Below are 20,416 nucleotides of genomic sequence, written 5' to 3'. Positions count from 1 at the left end.
ACATATCTCTTTTGCATCCTGCCTCTACCCCTACCTCGCCGTATCATCCACTACTATCCATTCACGCTGTTCATATGGTATTTGTCAAATAATCAAGCAGCATGTCAACTTACACTGTGTATAGCAGTATCGTTGTTACAATGATATTGTAAACCATTATTTAGAGACTTGGATAGCGAAAATAAATATTCATTTTATTTACCAGTAAAGGAAATTTACAAATATCAAGAAATATATTTTTGGGATTCTTTTTTCATTTTTCAACCAGTCATCTAGCTAAGTGTTTATTAAATTAATTTTATCAACAGTGGTCTTCAAATGTTGGTCAAATAATTGTATGCATCTGGAACGTTTAAAATGAACGTTAATGGAAATATACTTCTATTAGCGAGTAAAACATATTTCCAAGAAAAGAAATAGTAACGAAATAAATATTTAGCGAATCCTTCCAACTCCTTCCCATAGTCACAATGATAAAAAACAGAAGTTCATAAGGTACATTGTTTTTGAGCTAAAAAAATTGCAAATATAATGTTGGCCCTTGATGGGTTAATTATGAAATACTGATTGCTACACCTATAATTATAACAAGTCATTGAAGTAATTATTGACAATATACCTTCTATCTAGAAGAAAGAAGAATAACATGGTGTAATTGTTGTATTTATCGACAAATTGGTAGAAGTATCTTTGTAAACATAATTCTCTTTAAAGGTAGAATTAGGCACATTTCTAACACGGCTGTGAATTATAAATCAGATTCTAGATCACGCGTGAACATTTTGTTGATCATCCTCCTTTTCGTAAAGTACCGTGAATACATAAAAACAGAGAATAGCAGATTACCTTTAAAAACAGCGATTGTAAGATAAAAGGACGAAAAGATCAAGCGGTACGCTGCACACGAAATGCACCTCTTGAGATGGATCTATGGGTTCCAAGGTCCAAAGACACTCCGTTTCTGGGAAAACGATCTCGGAGTAAACACCGTTCGCATTCAGGGACAATAAATAATTTCTCGTGGCATGCCGTTCTTTTCTACGGCAGATGTTATCTTTGTCACACAGGCTAGAGGGAAATTAGCTTCGTAGCTGACGAGCGCATGTTCAAAATCCCACGACGCGACAGGTAGGACGATAACAGAACCTTAAAAAAAGAGCGGAATTTTTACGCAACTTTTTCACTTGTCTTCTAATTTTGTTGCTTGTAGCGTGACATATTATCCTGCGCACGTACTTGTATAAATTATACTACGTACATATGAATATTCTTACAATATGCAATGTTTCATTTTTTTATTATTGAAAGGTGATACATATATACTTGTACAAATTACGTTCTTCCACTTGTTTTTCAGTTTGAACATTTTTTTAATGCTCTGTATATTTATTACAAATTCTATTAGCAGGAAAATTAGCAGCAAATTAGCAGCAAAATTAGTACGTTTTGAAATTTGTTGTGGAAGTATGAAATTCTTGTATCTGTATATACTATGTTTTGTAAACTTTTACTAATATTTTTGAAACTCCTTATTTAATGTTATCTACGCGTGTACGAATTATGCTATATAGTATAGTGCTGGTAAATGAAGTTTAATTGAAGCAAAATTATTTTGCGGGTAAAAATATTAAAAATTGTTTCACGTGTAGCTTATGTTAAACAAATATAAATATTATGCGGGAGCTTTGGAATTTTCAATTATAAAAATTCTTCATGGAAATTGTAAAAGTTCCTCACTTCTCTAACAGCAGTTACAAACAATAGGTATTGAGATCATCATTCTTTATTTTTTTATCTTCTTTTACAATATAGATCTAAATATTCATTTACATATATATATGTATAAATATAATGAGTATAATTAATAAATTTTATCAAAATTATAAAACTATATGTACAAATATTCTTTTACCTCCTTAAATAATATTTTTTCAATTTGACGTCTGTTTACCGTGCATTATCTTTTTATAAACAAATGTGAAATCAAATGATTCACAGAATGGCGATCATGTATTTCATAATTACTATAAGTAATACCATATTTGGTAAAATAAAGTATCATGATAATTGATACTAATCCTAAACTTTCATGGTTATATTTATTAACTAATGCATTTATGCGAAATATAAAGTATGAAGCAGCCACGAAACATTATTCTTATTCACAATTAATTCAAAAGTGCGATGAATCGGTGTTATACAGGTGGAATGTTGTTAGTAAAACCCGTTATGTAGTAAAAGATATATTCGATCCAATTTACGCTGAATACTGCTACTGTTTACGACTCTCGTGAATGAACTCCTTGTATATACGTCATTTATTTTCTGCGAATATCTTTTACTCACAGCATCCAGAGAAACCACGTTTGTTATAGGCTTCCTAAACTGTTATGAAATATTTACTGGACAAGTGAACTAAAAATACGAGCTGTTAGTATAAGCACACATGTATATACATCGTGAAAGTATTTGTTATAATTTATTTCTATTTATTCATATGCACTGGAACACGTGCATTTAAAATAAGAAATATGAAATGTATATTCAATTTGAATAAATCTTTAAGAACATTCCTGTATGTTGCTACTTTATGAACTATACCATACGATTTCACAATTTTCCAGTATATCTTCTTTAAGCAGTAACTCGCAGTTTACGCGCAGCAAACTCTTCCTCTACTCTTTCTATGTCAGCCACACATGTACAAAGCAATCATTGAATTACGCGTGTGTATCTGTTCCCTTAAGAGTGCTCTAGATCTCATTGAATTTGTACATCAATCTGTGCCATGGAGCAGAAACGTTGGCCCATTTGAGTATCGATGGCAAGAAGAAGCGGAAACAAGATTCTTTGCGAATTATCGGCTTACCCGCAATCCAGTGAAGCCAGTTGCAAATGAACCGGTAGACGTTCTTCGCGTCGCGTCGTACAGATTTCTTTTTTCCCGTATATCCAATTTGGTTAGTCGGCCACGTTAGGGCCGTGCCAAGAACTCCGCTGGGAAAACTGGCGCCGATGCAGGGGGGTGTGAAACGCGACTACGAGAGCAGGAAGGGCTGGTTTCTGGAAAAAACGAAAAGTCGTGCATTAGCTTGAGTGCGGATCTCGACCTTGTCTGCGACTGTTTATCTCGCTACTTGCCGTTGATGAGATCCAACGTAGCATACATGTATAAACAGCCAGTAATGCGACACACACGTTTGCTAGGCACGCACAAAGCGTGTTTATGGCAAAAGTTGTACATATATACACAGGATGGTCAGGCGACCCTTCGAAGTTCTCAACGACATGGCCGAACAGCCGAACCATACTCTTTGAATTAGGAGCCGTGTCATTAAAAATTTTGTTTGCCTGAGTCTCGTTAGCGAAAGATTTTGTCTGCTGCATAGTCCGCTGCTTTCTTTCTTCTTTTTCACGACGTCAGTCCTCTGATTGACCGTCGCGAATCTCTCCCATAATCTATTAACGGCCGTGTCATAACAGAAGAAACTTATAGTTACGTAACGCTTAACAAAAACAAAATACCATTCATTATAGGGAGATTAATTTTCAATCATTTTTCTTCTCTCTATACCGTTACCAAGTTTCATTAAAAATATAATGTTTCATTAATAATATAATAATATAATAACTATCCCGAATTTGTTTTGACATTATAAACCATGGAATATTTGTTATCGTATCACATGTTATTCTAGTAACGTATTTCCTACCCTCCACTTAGTGTCAGCAATTATAACAGTCAGACACGTGAAAAACACTCGAATCAATTGTTTGAATCTTTGTTCCCGCCACAATGTCCATTCAAAGTCGTATGTCACGACAGATTAATGGCTCTCAGAATGACAGTAGGGTAAACTCAATTAAGGAAATGGCATGCCGTTCGCGATATGCAAATGCGCGTATCAAGTTTGTGGCGGAAAAATATTGCAAATATTGCACAATGGAAGCACGTGCAACCGTACCAAGTACCGTACTACATCAATATCGTATCATAAGCATTTATATCAGTAATTCATTAGCGTAAGAAACAGGAAGCTATATAAATCTAGCATACCATTCGCGTAATTTTTGCGTTACGTTGCAGTTACTTACGCAGGTGTTATACAGGCTCATCCACCGACTGGAACGAGGCATACATTTTTCCTGCTTTAAATCAGAAAATATTTTATAGAGAAGAGCTGAGTGATTTAAAGAGGATTATACTTTCACATCCATAGGCCATTCTTTTATTTTTTTTTTTATTTTTTTTTTTTTACCAACGCAGCGATGCATTTCACAAGTGCAACATATTTTTTTTTACATGGAAAAGCATTTACCGTTATAATTTACGCGCATTAAATCTTCTTGTAATTTTATTGGAAGATATTCATTAATTTAAAAGAAAGATAATTAAAGACTATTCGTTGCATCAATTCACCAACCAATCATTTTTCTACTATTTTATGGCAATACACTTTTACATAAAATGCCTGAAAGATTTGATTTATGCAAAAAGATATATATATATATATTTTTTTTTATAAATAGAGAAAATGGTCGAGTTGAAAAACGCAGAGGTGAAATGGAATAGAGAAAAAGTGGTACATGTATAAAGTGCACACGTATCGTGCTAATAATGGCTGTCAAATAACAATATATGCTAAAAATAACCTAATGCTAAAAACGTAATTCTCTTTCAATTATTCGCATTTTTCCTTTAATAGCTGTTTCTAATCGCGATAAAGAAAGAGACAGACTTGTTCTTGTTGCGACCTGAATCACCCTGTATGACTATGAAACAGCAATAGAAACTACTCGCGTATCTCATAAGAGTTTCTCTCACGTGGCGGAACTTCAAAAGGTTCCATGATGAATACCACGTCCAATGTGGTCGTGATTCAGTTTGTTTTGTGTTCGCGTTTCCTTTATTTTAGGCAGAAGACAAACAGCATTCAGCGGTCAGAGAAGAAGGCATAGGCAAACTTGATAGAGCTTTGAATGTGATATGCAAAGTTATGAGATTCAAGGGACCATGAGACAAGAAATAGAGAAAATGGTCCCTGTATCTCACATTGATGGCATTCCTATAAGTTACAATATTTAGAATGGCGAAATATAAAAGAAATAATAAACACGTGAGACTTTGCACATTAATACATTACATAATATACTATTAAATACTTTGATTCTTATCTCGTATGTAATATATATAAAAAAAGAATGTTTGAAATTGATACACTATGAATTTTAGTCAGTTTTGTATTGAAAGCTTTTTATTATTTATATCGGTAACAGTCGTTTGTTCAATGGCATATATTATATTTATTCACTGCTCTTATTTGATATAAATCCATTTAATAAAATTATGGTGCCTTTTTGTACTTCTTATTTTATAAACTATCCTTCGTCCACCACTTGCGTGTGCATACGCAACATGTATATTTGTTTAATTAGATTACTGCGACACGTAACTGTATTGTACATTTTGTTGTTTATTACATTATAATTTTATTCTGAGAAATCTTGTTATCAGATCTCTGGTATCACGTCAAGTAAATCACAAATTCTGTAAGAAATTTTAGTACTCGGAAGTGATATTCATTTCAATTGGAACTTCGTGACGTGTATGCAGCTTTTTTCCAACTCCTATTATATCTGAAAAAAGTCATAAAAGTTTCCATCAGATAACGTAATAAGAGTTACGCACATTTCCCCTTGGTGCATATGCAAATTATTTTTCAGTAGCATTATTGTGCGAGACAGCGAGAAATTTATTAACGTTGCTGAACAGACAGGTTATCTTAATCACTGACCGTCCCGATTTCCTTTCATTTTGTTCTCGACGTACCTTTTGTCGGATACGGGATTGCTTTCAGACAATGCATTTTCCAAATACCGTGAGTGCGTTGGTTGAAGCCCGGCTGCACGCTCGAGAAACAATCGGCAAACGTTCCGAGTTCGACGAACGAAACCTGTCAAATACAAAATCGATTTGCGAACTAACTTGCTGGAAAAAGTACAAACACAAGTTCCATGAAGAATATTCAAATATAGAATTTCGATATTTTCCAAGCGACCTCTGAAATGATATTTCATCAAATAATATTGATCTTTTCGCAACAGAAATACTGTGTTATTTTCCTTGAAGCACGAGCATAATATAAATTTTATTACGTCAGAATTAAGTTAATTAAAAATGTTCCATGTGTACTATAATGTTACGAACGTTTATGTGAAATAATTTATAATAGTTTCCTTTCAATTATTATTTATTTATTCCAATTTCTTATTGGAATTTAAATAACATTCTTGAGTCGTTCAAATTGTTACATCTTCAAAACGAAATGAAAATATACGATGATATTATTTACGAACGTGTCAATAATCTACGTTTGTGTCGTATATATCTCTTAAAATTAATCAAATATTCCACATTAGATAAAATCAATTAACGGGTCATGCATTATTACTTCTCAAACTTCGACGTGAAAGCACAATAGAGATCTAAAGAATGCTTCCTATTGTCTTATTATAGTCTATTATATATATCTATCGTCTGCTATACTATTGTAATCTAAATTGTCATTTCTTTTAATATAATTTACTTTAATATTATATAATATTAATACTTTACTTTAATATAATATAATATTAATATAATAATAACTTTAAATAAAATTCACGTAAGTTATCAATGTGAAAAATAAGCTTCTCTACAATTATCACAGCTATTATTATCATTAAGTCTAATTGAGTATGCTTCCTTTTCTTTTGATGTAATTCTATAATTAATGATGTTATACCGTTATTGGTATTAATCGAACAAGAAAAGTAGAATTTAAAACTGACACTATCTTTTGCGAGAAAGTAACCTTTGTTATTATATTTAATAATACTTTAATCCTCGAGTCTTCTCTGTAGGATTCAATAAAATAGCGATTTACAGCATCAGTTTGGAAAAAATACCACCAATTCCACAAGTTCCACGGATGTAAAAGTAGAGGAATCGTGCAAATTGGGAGCAACAGAATGGTAAAAACTTTGGAATATTAGTAAGAATATGACAAAGAACGTGGAAAGGATACTCGAGAAGGTCGTTTGTTGCACGCCGAGAACGATTGGTACCTATCGCGTATAGCGCTACGACATAGTTGGTCCATTCCCCAACTACTGGACACCGTTAAGAGCCGTCCTGTCTGCTCGAGGACTAACACTTGCTGAAAGTTTGCACAAGCTCGTAACTATTCGCGGTGTTAAGGAAATTTCAAACGAAGTGGCAAGTACAACTGCTATTGTTCTTCAAAATCGTTGGACAGGGCCAAGAACTTTGTTGAAATTAACGCAATTCTCGTAACAGTGTAGCCCTTTTCAGGATAAAGAACAACGAAACAAACAGAGACTTTCGAGCAAAGTTTTTCGATATTTTCTTAGATGTCGTTTCTTAATTTATTTTAACAATCTGCAATTGTTCGTGTTTCCAATGGCACACGATCTTTCAAAGTAGAACGAAAGACATTCGTTTGTAACGTTTCATAATTACATTGCATGTACTTTTCTTGATTAACTAAGCTACATTTCTCTTTCTTTCTTTTTTTAGTTATTTTCGATCCAATGTGTTTGTATCGTTAACAATCATTTTTAAGTTTAAAGAAGAAGAAGTTAGATAATCGTTATTGATACACGTGAGCCTTCGTTTCAATCTTTTTTTTTTTAGGGATTTTATTCGTCAAAAGGAGAGCATGATTCAGGTATAAAAATCTTAGAATCGCAATAGTGTTTGTACATATGTGCCGTGAAATTTAATATTATATGGGATACAAAAACTACAAATAGTAGACTTTTTCACATCGTATCTCCTCCCACGAAATAATGTCGCTAATAACCACGCAGTCCAATGTAATTTCCAGCAAAACGTAATTTAGTAACATCCGTAAAAAGAACGATTAACCGTTAATTCGTAACATGTTAATTTGTAATTCGTTTTATCGTGTTTATACAATAATTCCTTTCCTCTCATAATAACTTTTTCATGCATATCATTCGCGTTCGATAATTTCGCTATTAATTTCCAATTATATTTATGCTTTGAAAAAAATCAATATCTAATTAATTATCCAAACCACATGATAATTTATTCTACTCTAAAACTACACTATCATAATCTGCTTCGTTCTACGATAATTACAAATTTCATACAGTTATGTCTCATTTCGAGCACGATGCATGAATAACAATATCAATCGTATAATCGATATTACTGCATGATAATAATCGTAACACGAGCGTTAAACCAATCGATTTTATGGTTTAATTAATACGCCGATCGATTATACTTGCTATAATGGCCACAATAGTCGCTACGCCGATTTAGTCGGATTATAACGAATTTGGCGATTAATCGAATAACATAAACTAAAACGACTCTGTTACGCATTTCCAGCTCGAAAGGCTGTTATTTTCCATGCGTATGATTTTGTTACCGCATATGAATCGTACATGGACTGATAAACGAAGTTAAAAATACAGGAGTATCAGTAAATACGTACACCGACCCACAACAGTACTCGGGCACTTCTAGAATCTTGTTATACGTATATATCGTATAAAACATTTTGAAATTTCATTAGCTCTGTGACGACACACGACTATCGCGATAATTTTTCTTTTTTATTTGGATGAATTTTGCAATCAATTTTCATTGAGAATTATAAGCAAATTTTTCTGGGGTGGTACTATGTCGTGTTTAATAAGTGTTTATCGTGTGTTTGATTCTAGTTGAATCTAGTGCTTAAATCTAAAGGGTAATGTCTTTTTAGCCTGCGGATCTGATCCGACGTGTCAAGTAATTGAGTAACTAGTGGGTTTTAGTGGTTGTTAACTCTTATTTTATATCTATTACTGAATTTGGATATTTCTTCTTTGACTGTGGGTATCTTAAGGTTACGTAAGGTATAATATTGGTAAAATTTGAAACGGATATATAGAAGTTTCAAGATATTTATTGGTAGCTTACCTACACTTCGCAATGATCGTCAAAGTACATATTTCAGTTATTCATTATATCAATAAACCAAACAACATCTTTACCAATTGTATTAAGTTATCCAAAAAGTTCCTTTCCTTTCATAGGATGATAATAGATGAACAACAATTTCTGTTTTATATTATTTTATTGAATTAGGTCCATTTCATTCTATTTCTATTGTTATGTTCGTGCATAATTCAATATACTAATATAAAACAGAAATTGTTGCTCATCTATTATCACCTTATGAAACGAAAGAAACTTTCCGGACAACCTAATATAAGATCGTCGTATACCGAAGGCCATACTGTTCACGCTATATATCGATTTCTCACTAATTGTAAGGGTAGGTTTGCGATAAATATCGCGTAATTTCTATATACATTCTCGGGTTGATTTCAAATTTTCCTATTATAATCACGATAGATGTGTCCCGATACAGCGGTAACGAAACTTCAGAAAGTTTCGTACAATGCACATAATACTTTTCGCTCGAGTACTCGAGTCACTGTAAATCCTCGCGATCGATGTTCGCCTAAAGCTACATTTATCGATTTTGCTGTAATGGCAGCATATTGCACGCACATTATGCAAATATCGTTGTACATAGTAATTCACTGTTTATTGAAACACGAACGGGGTAGGAGGCTTTTCCGATTCGATCGTGGTAGAATACGATACTTACGGTACGTAACCTTGCACTATGGTACTGGTAAATTAGGTTCGCCTGTCGGGGAAATTAGACTAGTTAGCAGGATTAACGAAATTGCGTGCCGTCTAATTCTGCGTCTTCCAATTAATAACGGTAATTGGTGTCGCGTTCCGACAACGTTTATCAGCCGTTGTTTTCAGTATATAAACAATTTGTCGAATTGTTAGCTCGTATTTGTAATTATAGAACGTAATTTGTGTTTCGATGATGCGCGCGCTACTTTCGGATTCGATTGCAATGAATTTTCTTAACATGCAGAGAGAAACAAAATTAAAAGCAGTTTTCATTTGATTCTCAGCTACGTAATACGTATATCGATTGTAATTAAATGGAATAACATATTGTACAAATATTTTACATTTGTCCGGTAGCTATTTCAAGCGGACAAATTGAAACAATCTGTTGCATCGAGTTTTTGTTTCTAACACGCGGTATTTCACGTACAGAACTGAAATTGTTTTAATTAATGCCATTTATTATGTTTCTTTAATATAAGTACAAATGAGGACGATATTTGCACATAAATCGGAAATTTTAGTTATATCGCCAGTGACAAAAACAGAATAAAATATCCAATCTCTTTTCCATAATACCGATATATTTTACGTTTTATATTCGTTTATTATCACGTAGATACAACAGATGGCAAGTAAACGAGGAATATCGTGGCGGAATCATCGAATAATATTCGTTTAATCATGTTAAAATAAAATTTTAGAAAGAACTGTTCGATTGTGAAAGAGTTATATCTTTCCAAAATAAGTATCTTAAAACTTGATTATAATATTTCATGATATTTCATTCGTATCATACGTATAGAATATTGTTTTATACTCATTTTATAGGTTCGATTATATGTATCCTAACAAAATCAAAAACATACAACGACTATATTATGTAACAATTAATAACAATTCTAATAGAATTAATAAGGATCATTAATGTCAATGAAATTCTCAACTTTTTATAATAATAATACAGAGATATGTAAGCAATCGTAATTGAACTAGTACTCGTTGGCAAGGCCGATCAAGAAGAATCAGGCAGGACAAAAAATCTTTTTCTTAGAGCTCGTTAAAAAGTTCCACGGCGGAAATAGACCGCGGCGAGCTACTACGGAATTCCGGGGGATCCAGAAATCCCGGAGGAATCCCATTGCTCCCTTTACGCGAGTTTGCTGCATCGACACCTCCTTTAGAAGACGATAATGGGCAGCCCCTATTTTTTTCTCCCTTCGAGCTCTTTGATAAGAAAATATTCTTACGTTTACACACATTCAAACTCTTTACGAACAATTACACGGATCGTTAAATTTCTGAACGTTTCGATTTTTCCAACTTTATGATTCCTATTATATTCATTATGTTAAAGGTTTATTATTCCTTCTTAAATATTAGGTTGTCCGGAAAGTGTCTTTCTTTCGCAACAGTGCACTTTCATACAAACGTGAAACCAATGTGAAATGTCGCGGTGTTTATCTCAACAGAACAAAATGGGTCGTACGTAATTCGACAAAATAATATAATTTATGCGTCTATTATTTTCTCATAAAACGAAAGAAACTTTTCAGGCAACCTAATACATATGTTGTAAGATGTATAAATTATACTGAAATAATTATTTTTCTCTGGTAACTTACGAAATGGAAAAGTTAGTAAAGTTGTACGTCTTTTTTGATGGAAATATGTAGATTTTTATATTAATACATAAGTATGTGTATATTCACTTGCACGAATATATGTGTAATTCGAATAATTATATATCACACTTTTAATACAAAAATGACAATTTGTGTTTCATTTGGATACCGGAAATATAATAATGATGTCTGTTAGGATTTACTGTAATGAAACTAATATGGTACAGCCGGTGCAATGGATGTTTAAATAAATGAATAAAAGCTATGTAATTTAATTAACAGCGATAGATATGAAGAACAGAGTGATGAATCGATTAAATACGATGAACAGGATTTAGCAAAATTTAACAAAGAATCGAAATGTACAAGAACGGTGAACAGATTGTTAACAGGATGAATAATTGTCGTCAACTTTGAAAGTTGTCACAAGAGATTGTACGTACGGTTCGCATAATTCAAGTGCATCGTAACTGTCATCCGTTGGAACGAGCGATTATAAATGCAATTTCGAATATCCATTTCGGTTTAAGTTCTATTCGACAAATATTCTCACTTAATGAATTTCAATGATGGTTCATTAAAATTCTGTGCGCGATCGCGAATGTAGGAGAACGATAAGGACGAAGAAGGTAGGTTCAAAAACCGTATGGCAAGAGGCAGTCTAGTAAGATACGAGGACGAAGGACAACGGTTTACCCAGATAGACGGTACTTCCTGTACAAAGGGAAAAGGCCGAGACGAGAACAGATGAAGGAGAAGTTATTGATGGTCTCTGCTCTGTGGCATCGTTTATATCTTCCGCACGTACAGTCGCCGCTTGAAGTGAATCCACAGATCGTAGTTCCCTCGTAAGAGTCCATATTTGTTCCTTCGCATCCATCATTTTCCTTCTATTTTCTTTAGAACTCCGTGCGACAACACGTGAACGAGAATTGGCCACTTGTAGAGAATCAAATTGATTCTTCCGGATTTTCTTCTCTTCACTCGAGGTTCTAATAATTCGAAAATTATATATTTATATATTCTAATAATTTGGAATAATTGTGTATACCTGTGCTTTATCCAGTTTCTCGAGAAACAGAATAAAAATGTTCGCGTTTTTAGAAAGATACGTACGAGCACTACAGTGGCAGTATTTGCACGTTGCTGCATTCTTTACTGCGTTTCTATACTTGATCATGTTCAAATATATTAAATTTAATATCATTTGGTACTTTCATACGACTAGAAAAATTTGATACTGTGAGAATAAAATGCAGAGTCCTTTTGCTAACCACTGTAACGATATTTCTGCAGCATAACAATGATATAACTCAGAGTTCGCGTTTTTCAATTATTGGTATAAAAAGAAAAAAGCGACCTTTTATCAAGAAGAAACATTAATGTTATTATTTCTCCTCTTCGTGTTATTGGTGTCGTAAATGAACGATATGGATTCACAAAGCAGAAGAATCTATTTTCAGATGCGATCGAAAGGTTTAACCATATCAACCCTGCTAAATGTTCCTCTTAAAAATTGCATTCCGTTCGCCGCGTCGACGATATCGCTGTTGAGAAGAAAGATATGGAACTCATGCCAGTGCTTTCAAAACCATGAAAATCATTTCTACGTTTCTCACGTAGAACTTCAGCACATGAAATGGCGCCGGCGTGATGTATGAAAAATTCAAGAGGGACGAACGAACGAAAAAGTGTTTCGGGCCTGAAATTTGCTCTATCGTGACGATCGTCTCTTCAATTATTTTCCTTGGGGTTGGTACGGGGTCAGAGGGGGTGGATGGAAAAGGAAGAAAGGGTGGTTGTTGAAAAATCGATGAAAATGCGAATGCTGCCCGGTCGTCAAATAACACGGCTGGAACGAGTTATTTACGGTGCGCCGACGATAGTCGTGGATATACAAATATTTTCCAGGGGTATCCTTCGATATAAAAATATTTTATGTCGTCGTGAGACCCGCCATGTTACGGATGCACCGGCTTATAAACATTATGCATACTGAAGCGTACACGTATATACTGTAGGCCGGGTTGTATAAAGCATACGTGACCTCACGTTCTCTGTAAGGTTCAGGTGAGAATACGTCTAGCTCGTGGTAGCACGCTAGCGTAATCGTAATTTTTTCACGGAAGAATACGTCGAAAGAGAGCTCATCTTCCATGCTCGAGTATTTCTGTGAGAATATTTGAAATGTAGTTTTGAAGTGGTATTTAAATTTGACTTATTAAAACTTCCTCGCGTGTCTTATAAACGTGCCAACGTCGATGCACATTTCTTTCGTATCGGCTGACTGACCAAATAAAATTCATAAAAACGATATGATACGGGCAATATATCGTTTGATATTCAAATAATATTAAATCATGGAAAGTGATGTTTCTATTAACGTTTTGTTCCTCTGCGGAAAATGACGAACCTACGCGAAACTGTATCTAATTTCTATTAGATTCGGTATGGCAGAACTCTTTAGAGTTCTTGTTTAACGTTACCTGTAAATCGTTCGAATAATTGGAAATCAATGTGTTTTATCATAAATTCAAAACAAGTAATGGAAATTTTTATCTAATATACGTATCTATTATAGTATTATTTACATTCATTGATATTGTAGTACAGTGTTATATTACGTAAGTATTTGTATTGCTTGAAGATGAATTTGCAACATAAAATGAGATGAAGTAGTCGATATACTCGATGTATTATTTCTCTATTTAGAGTTTTTTACATCTCAGACCTATGAAAATCTTTCCTATTCTTAGAATTCCTCGATAGTTCTCAATAAGGAGAAATATACCAGAAACAGATTGATGTCATCGATCAACACATTTTTTGTTATACGCTTCGATACGTATATATCAACAATAATAGATTAATTATTTTATTATTTTCTTTTAAATTCGAAATAGTTGATGACCACTGGAAAAATAGGAAAATACTTATATTCGACTTTTTCCGTCGCACTTAATTTCGGTAGATATACGTAGAACGTTTCAATAAATATGAAAAATAACTTTGTTTAGTTATATGTTTGCCACAATGGAAATATCGTGCAACGTGTCAAAACACCATAGATATGTAGGTACGTTACTAATTGGAAGCAAAGCAACGCCACATCCAACAAGATGGGATTTGCACGTTCGAAACGGGATTTCGTTCCTGCAGATACAATTGTTCGTCACGTATTGATGAAACTCTGATAAATCGTGTTATTTGGATCTGATTACCTTAAGCGAGGGATTATCTGGGAAATTGCAGTTTGTTATTAAATTTCAAGCAACTCTCATTTGCTTGTTTCATACAACCTGTGTAAATATTTGTTACTGTAGGAAAGAAAACATTTTGTTTTAACTAGAATAAAATATTACAAATTATTATGATACAGTTTTATATAGTTGTCATTATGTATTCTTTAAACTCACAAATCAATGTATTTTCAATCCATATGTAATTATTGTCTAAAAGTGATATAAAAATTCACACCCAGACAATATGTTCTACGTATCCATAGTTATCTATGTATGTCTTTTCTAAAATTGATCTGCTACATAGTATGTTATGTGTATATTCTATACATGTCTATGTATAGGAACTCTTACTAATATTCGAACATTATGATGTTCGAAAGATTATTGTTTTAAACAGTTTTTTATGACATCGTCATTGAATTAATTGGTCCTAGTATATTAAGATGCTTACTGTAATTTAGTGGAAACGTGATTATTATTTACTGAATGCACGTAGCTTCTTTCATTAAATAATGGCAAAATCTTAAATGGAAAAAATGTTTGCAGAAATATACTTATTAAATACTTGATTAGAATACTATTAAAAAAGCAAGAATTAAGAAATATATTCCAATTTATAAAGAAAAAGTTTATAGAATTGCTAATTCCATTTATTCTCAAAGTTTCTCGTTATACAAATATGTACACGCTACGAATACTCGTTTATTTCAGGCTGGCCTATTATATCTTCCAAAATGATTTTCAGTGTCCTAAATAACTAATGAACGTAAATCTATCTTTACGAACACGTATTTATAACACGTACAATACACTCACGATATTGTACTAGAAATAATTGATACTAGAAAACTACTCAATATCAAAAGCGTGTTTCGCTACGATACGGTAGCAAACGGCAATTAATAATTTAATACAATTGTTGATTTAGTATTATCGATTACGCTTCTAAAATCTTTGTAAGTGGCGCGTTAACACAGTTCGATATAACGATCGAATTCGTAGTTAGAAATTCACGACTGACCGTTGCGAATGATTCGCCCGAGAGTCGAACAATATCTCAAAATCGCTTGAAAGTTCGGGCAGCAGACTTCGCGCGCCAGGAACGACGAACTTTTGCAGCGGATTTTTCTGCGAATGGAGGTACGGCTGCAAGCCATTAAAAGTTCCATGTTGCTGAACGAATTCGATGAACGAAACTTCATCTCGGGCCGGTTCGAAAAGGACCGAAGTGGCCAATAATTGCGATTTATTCGTTCTCTTTCCTCGCGACGTGCCGCCGCGCCGTGTTAACCGAGGCAGCGCTACAACAATGCTTCACCTCCGCCACGCCGTTGGATTGATTACCTAATTATCGAACAGCCTATGCGAACACGAAACGGTGAAACCATCCAATTCACGATGTATGGCGACAAAATTTTAGATAAACTGCCACAAAGCAAACAATCAGATCGAATGTTCCAATACGCAACGTTATTTGACTTTATAATTGCTACGTTTGGAGTATACTCTCATCTTTTGATTTCTTTCCTGAGCTTGTAAGAATGAACATACCTTGCGTTAAAACTTAGATAGAGATAGATGAATCGTTTTAGATGCATGTAAATCGCGCGATTATTTTATCTCGGGTGGTTTCACAATTAATCGAGTTTCTCCGCTTTAATGAAAAAATTGTATGACATCGTTAATTTAACAATGTTTTCATTGCTTTTATGTCATTTTAGTTTTTAAGTCGTTGAGTGTTATAACGATATTCCAATTATTTTTCTTTCTTTGTTGTACGATTTGTTAATATTCGGTTGGCAACTAAGTGATTGCGGATTTTGTCATTAGGTGGTATTGACAAAATCCGCAATCACTTAGTTGCCAACCCAATATTTATTTTGTCGATCATTAATAGCTATGTATATCTCGAATTAAAGGAAATCGTTTTATTATATTTCACGCTACCTTTTCCTGGCTTTATTTCACACATTTTTTGGCGTTTTACATGTTTCATTAACACATTACATATTTCTTACTTTTCAACGTTACCACTAACATAAGCTTAATTTTTTAAATATAAAATAGCGTTGCAAAAAGATTATTCATAAATACAAAGCATAATTTCAGTGCAGAGCATGAAATCGTAAATAAATGGTTTGTGTTATTATTATTATTATATATATTATAAATGAAGTATAATTCTAAATTACCAATATCTGTAAATAAGTATCCCAGAAACGACTACTATAAAATAGCGTACTCTATCGACAATCATCGAAACTAAGTATTTTAAGACCTACCTAATGTGTGAACTTGTACGCGTCGGTATTATAGGTAATCATTTCCATTCCTTGTTATTATAAACGAGATTATTGCACATTTCTAGTTTAAAATTATTATCACTGTAACGATGTAAATTTTATATTTTTATTTATGCATAGTATTTTATTTAATTACAAGCTTCGTAAACTATAAATATTCCATAAATAACAATTAATAAATTAAATTATATTTATATTTTTTATTTTTATATTTTATACAATTAAATAATTTTACTTGTATTATATATATATATATATATATATGCATAAACAACAACGCACTATTTTGTGGCATTACAAAAGATGCAAGAGATAAAATATATTTTAAAAATTTGTAAGAATTTCTAAAAGTGTAATAAAATAAGAAGAAATATAACAAATATAGTACATATTTTACTTGCTTTAATTGCATACCAACAAATTTGTAAAATATGTACGACATCAAGGCAATTTTGTTTACTAAAACAGTTCTTCATAAAAATTTTAATTATATTTCATTTATCCAAAGGAATTTGTTATTTGGATCTATACATCGCAAAGCAACGTATTTTAACAATAGCAATTATAATAACATATACGTAGAAGAGTATCAATAATTTTATAAAAACTAGTATGAAATTCAAGACACATCTGAATATACATATAATGCAAATACACGAAAACGTTATATTTGAAGAAAAAGTGTTGTTAGACAATCTGTGATGGATAATGTTTATAACATAACTTCCAATCAACTCTGTCAACCACATTTGCAGAAGCGCAGTACCGTTACCTACAAGTAGTTTGTTTAGTGTATCATCAATCAAACGCTAGAAGTAAAGGTCACTCATACATTTTCTCATAAATTCAAATATATTAGCTGTCTTTCATTATTTATTTTACGATTCATTTATTCAGTTCAATTAAAACATTCGAATACTCAACAAGCTAAATTAAGGAACGAGGCAAATCAATTATTTAATTTTAAATAAATATCAATTAGATATTAAATCGTGTAATACTGGTGAATTAACAAGAAGAGAAAAATGTACATTTGTATTTCAAATATATGCATATCCGTCTCTTCTTAATATGAAATAACACAGAAACTATATATAAATATTATAATAGGAAATGTTGAAAATAGGTGATAAGTCGAGCATAATAAACATTTCATGAAATATGAGATATGACAAAAGTGGTGTTTCTTTCTTACTAGAAAATGACGCTGTAATGAATATATATTCGTGTTTGTAGGTATTGAAAAATATGTATCTTTCTGTTCTATAAAATTGTATTGGGTATTTTCTATCAGTGCTTCGCTTCGGCTCGTCTCACTTTAATTCATCCTACGCTCATCAGTTCGACCTCGCCGAAGATTTACTATCGCTTATAACGAGCTGCGATATCTCTTGACATTTCGATGCATTTAAGTGATATTTATGACTTATCTACTTTAATGAGGATGCTATTTTTTGTATACATGCTTGCTTCAAAGACTCAACTCATACAACTGTCATTACCATTCATTGATTTAATCGGAATGATACAAAATTAAGATAAAAGTGTACATTAATAGGAAGAATTTTTACTTAATTCATACATGTGCAGTTCTACGTCGAGCTTCTACTCGTTCCATTTCTTTAATGCCTAATGCAAATTAGTGAAAATTTCTAAATATATAAAAGAATATTCTTTCTTTATATACATATTTATTATATATTCATAATTAAATTATGAAATTATATAAATTATAATTAAATAATATGCCGATGTTAGTACATAATGTTGTTCCCTGTATCATTATTATAGGTGAAAGAAAGTTCAAAATGAGATCAGCAGATCTCATATGACTTCCCACTGCTTTTTTTTTTACTCTTAATACGGGAGACAATGCACAAAGCTGGGGGAAGCCTGGTTTACTTGTAAGGTTTGGACAACGTTGCTATAAAGAGAAGAAAACATACAATATGATACAAAGATCTGTTTGCGTTCTAGTAACGAAATTTTAATAATTCAGACATCGAGCGCCTATCGACGAGCAACCCTTCCTACACACCGACCGTCTCAAGCGTCTATCATCAAACTTATCGTTGAACCACTATCGAATTACTATTTCTTTTCTACGTGTATGATTCTATATATGATTCCATGTATGATACTACTATTTTCTAATGCAATTGCACGGGAAAATTCTATTACATCGTACAAATGGAACAAGAATTAAAATGAACAGAAAATCGACGTAATCATGGGATGTAAAATTACTGCACGTAATAAATTATTAAAAATAAGTTATTATCATTTGAAAGTTGGAGTATATTGAATTTAATATTTCCACATAATATTCTTTACACTTCTTTAAAACACTTGCTATATAAACTTATTAGTAAAATCTATCGTGAGGAGTTAGGATCCACCGTACATATTGAAACCATCCCAACGATATTGCAAGTATCTCATTTTTGAATGTAAAATAGAAGTTCTCTCTTTTCAGGGAACGGTATACTTTTCTTATTACCATTACTCGCGACCACCGAACAAACTAGCGTTTGAAGAACGTTACGATACACTTCAAAAGGGCGTCTAAGTTTTTGAACACGCACGAAAAAATATGGGAAGGGGAGGAAGGAGGCAGGGCGCAAGCAAACGGTAAAAACTAGTAAGAGCGCATAAAATCGCAAAGGGAAATTCAACGAGCTCCGCAATATCTATATAACACAAGATAACGGGCGAGAACGATGTCGCGAGAGACGTTGCTACTTTATGCTTGAGAAATGTTGCCGGTGCCTGCAGACTGAAACGTAACAAGCTGCTTTGATCTTCTGACCTGACGTACCTTCGAAGTAGCGTATCATTATTCGGTAGACATTTTTATTTAGTATTCAAAAGGGAATGAAAGCTTGCAATTACCATCCGTTTTGCAAATAGTCAGATCCCACGCGGTAAACACGGAGGAAATTGTTGATATTACGATCTTTCCAAGCTCGTCGAGACTCGACGCGAGATCACTGGCGTCTGATTCTTTTAAAAACTGATAAAATATACCTGCCTCTCTCTAATTTCACAATTGCTGGATAAGTACTCTTATCGCGTGTTAAATTCTTTCATTTCGGATGAAAAACGAACATTTTAAATTCACGTTAAATTTACTTTCATCGATTCTACAAATGTTCGCTTGCCTTTTGTTCTACATCATCTTATAACGCAATCTTATAACGAATATTATCCAGCGAGCAACGCCTGCGATTAACTTTGTATTCTACATTTTAAAATATCTGTAAATATAGTTAATTAAATCAACTCGTCTCGTTATTAATTTAACCAATAACACGTTTCACCGTCCACCACAAGGCATATCACTAAGCATATGTATAACATAAAACTGTTTAATAAGCAATGTGTATAATATAAGACTTGATTATAATCGAAGTGATTAAATCGTTTCGGTAATAAAAGAGAAAGATAAAATGTTAAAAATCTAAATGGAATCTACGATTGTTGCATTCAATTTCTGTTTCGCTTCTATTTTCT

General features: G+C 32.8%; 1 protein-coding gene across 6 annotated transcripts in view; it reads left to right on the top strand.

Annotated features, from left to right (window-relative positions):
• Positions 1-20,416, top strand: part of LOC100646619 (tensin-1) — a 278,855-nt gene that overhangs the window by 180,164 nt on the left and 78,275 nt on the right. The window lies entirely within an intron of this gene.

Source organism: Bombus terrestris, chromosome 4 (genome assembly GCF_910591885.1).
Source record: "Bombus terrestris chromosome 4, iyBomTerr1.2, whole genome shotgun sequence".
In the NCBI taxonomy this organism is placed as follows: domain Eukaryota; kingdom Metazoa; phylum Arthropoda; class Insecta; order Hymenoptera; family Apidae; genus Bombus; species Bombus terrestris.
Note: the sequence above shows the minus strand (reverse complement) of the source record. Positions and strands in the feature narration are given on the sequence as shown.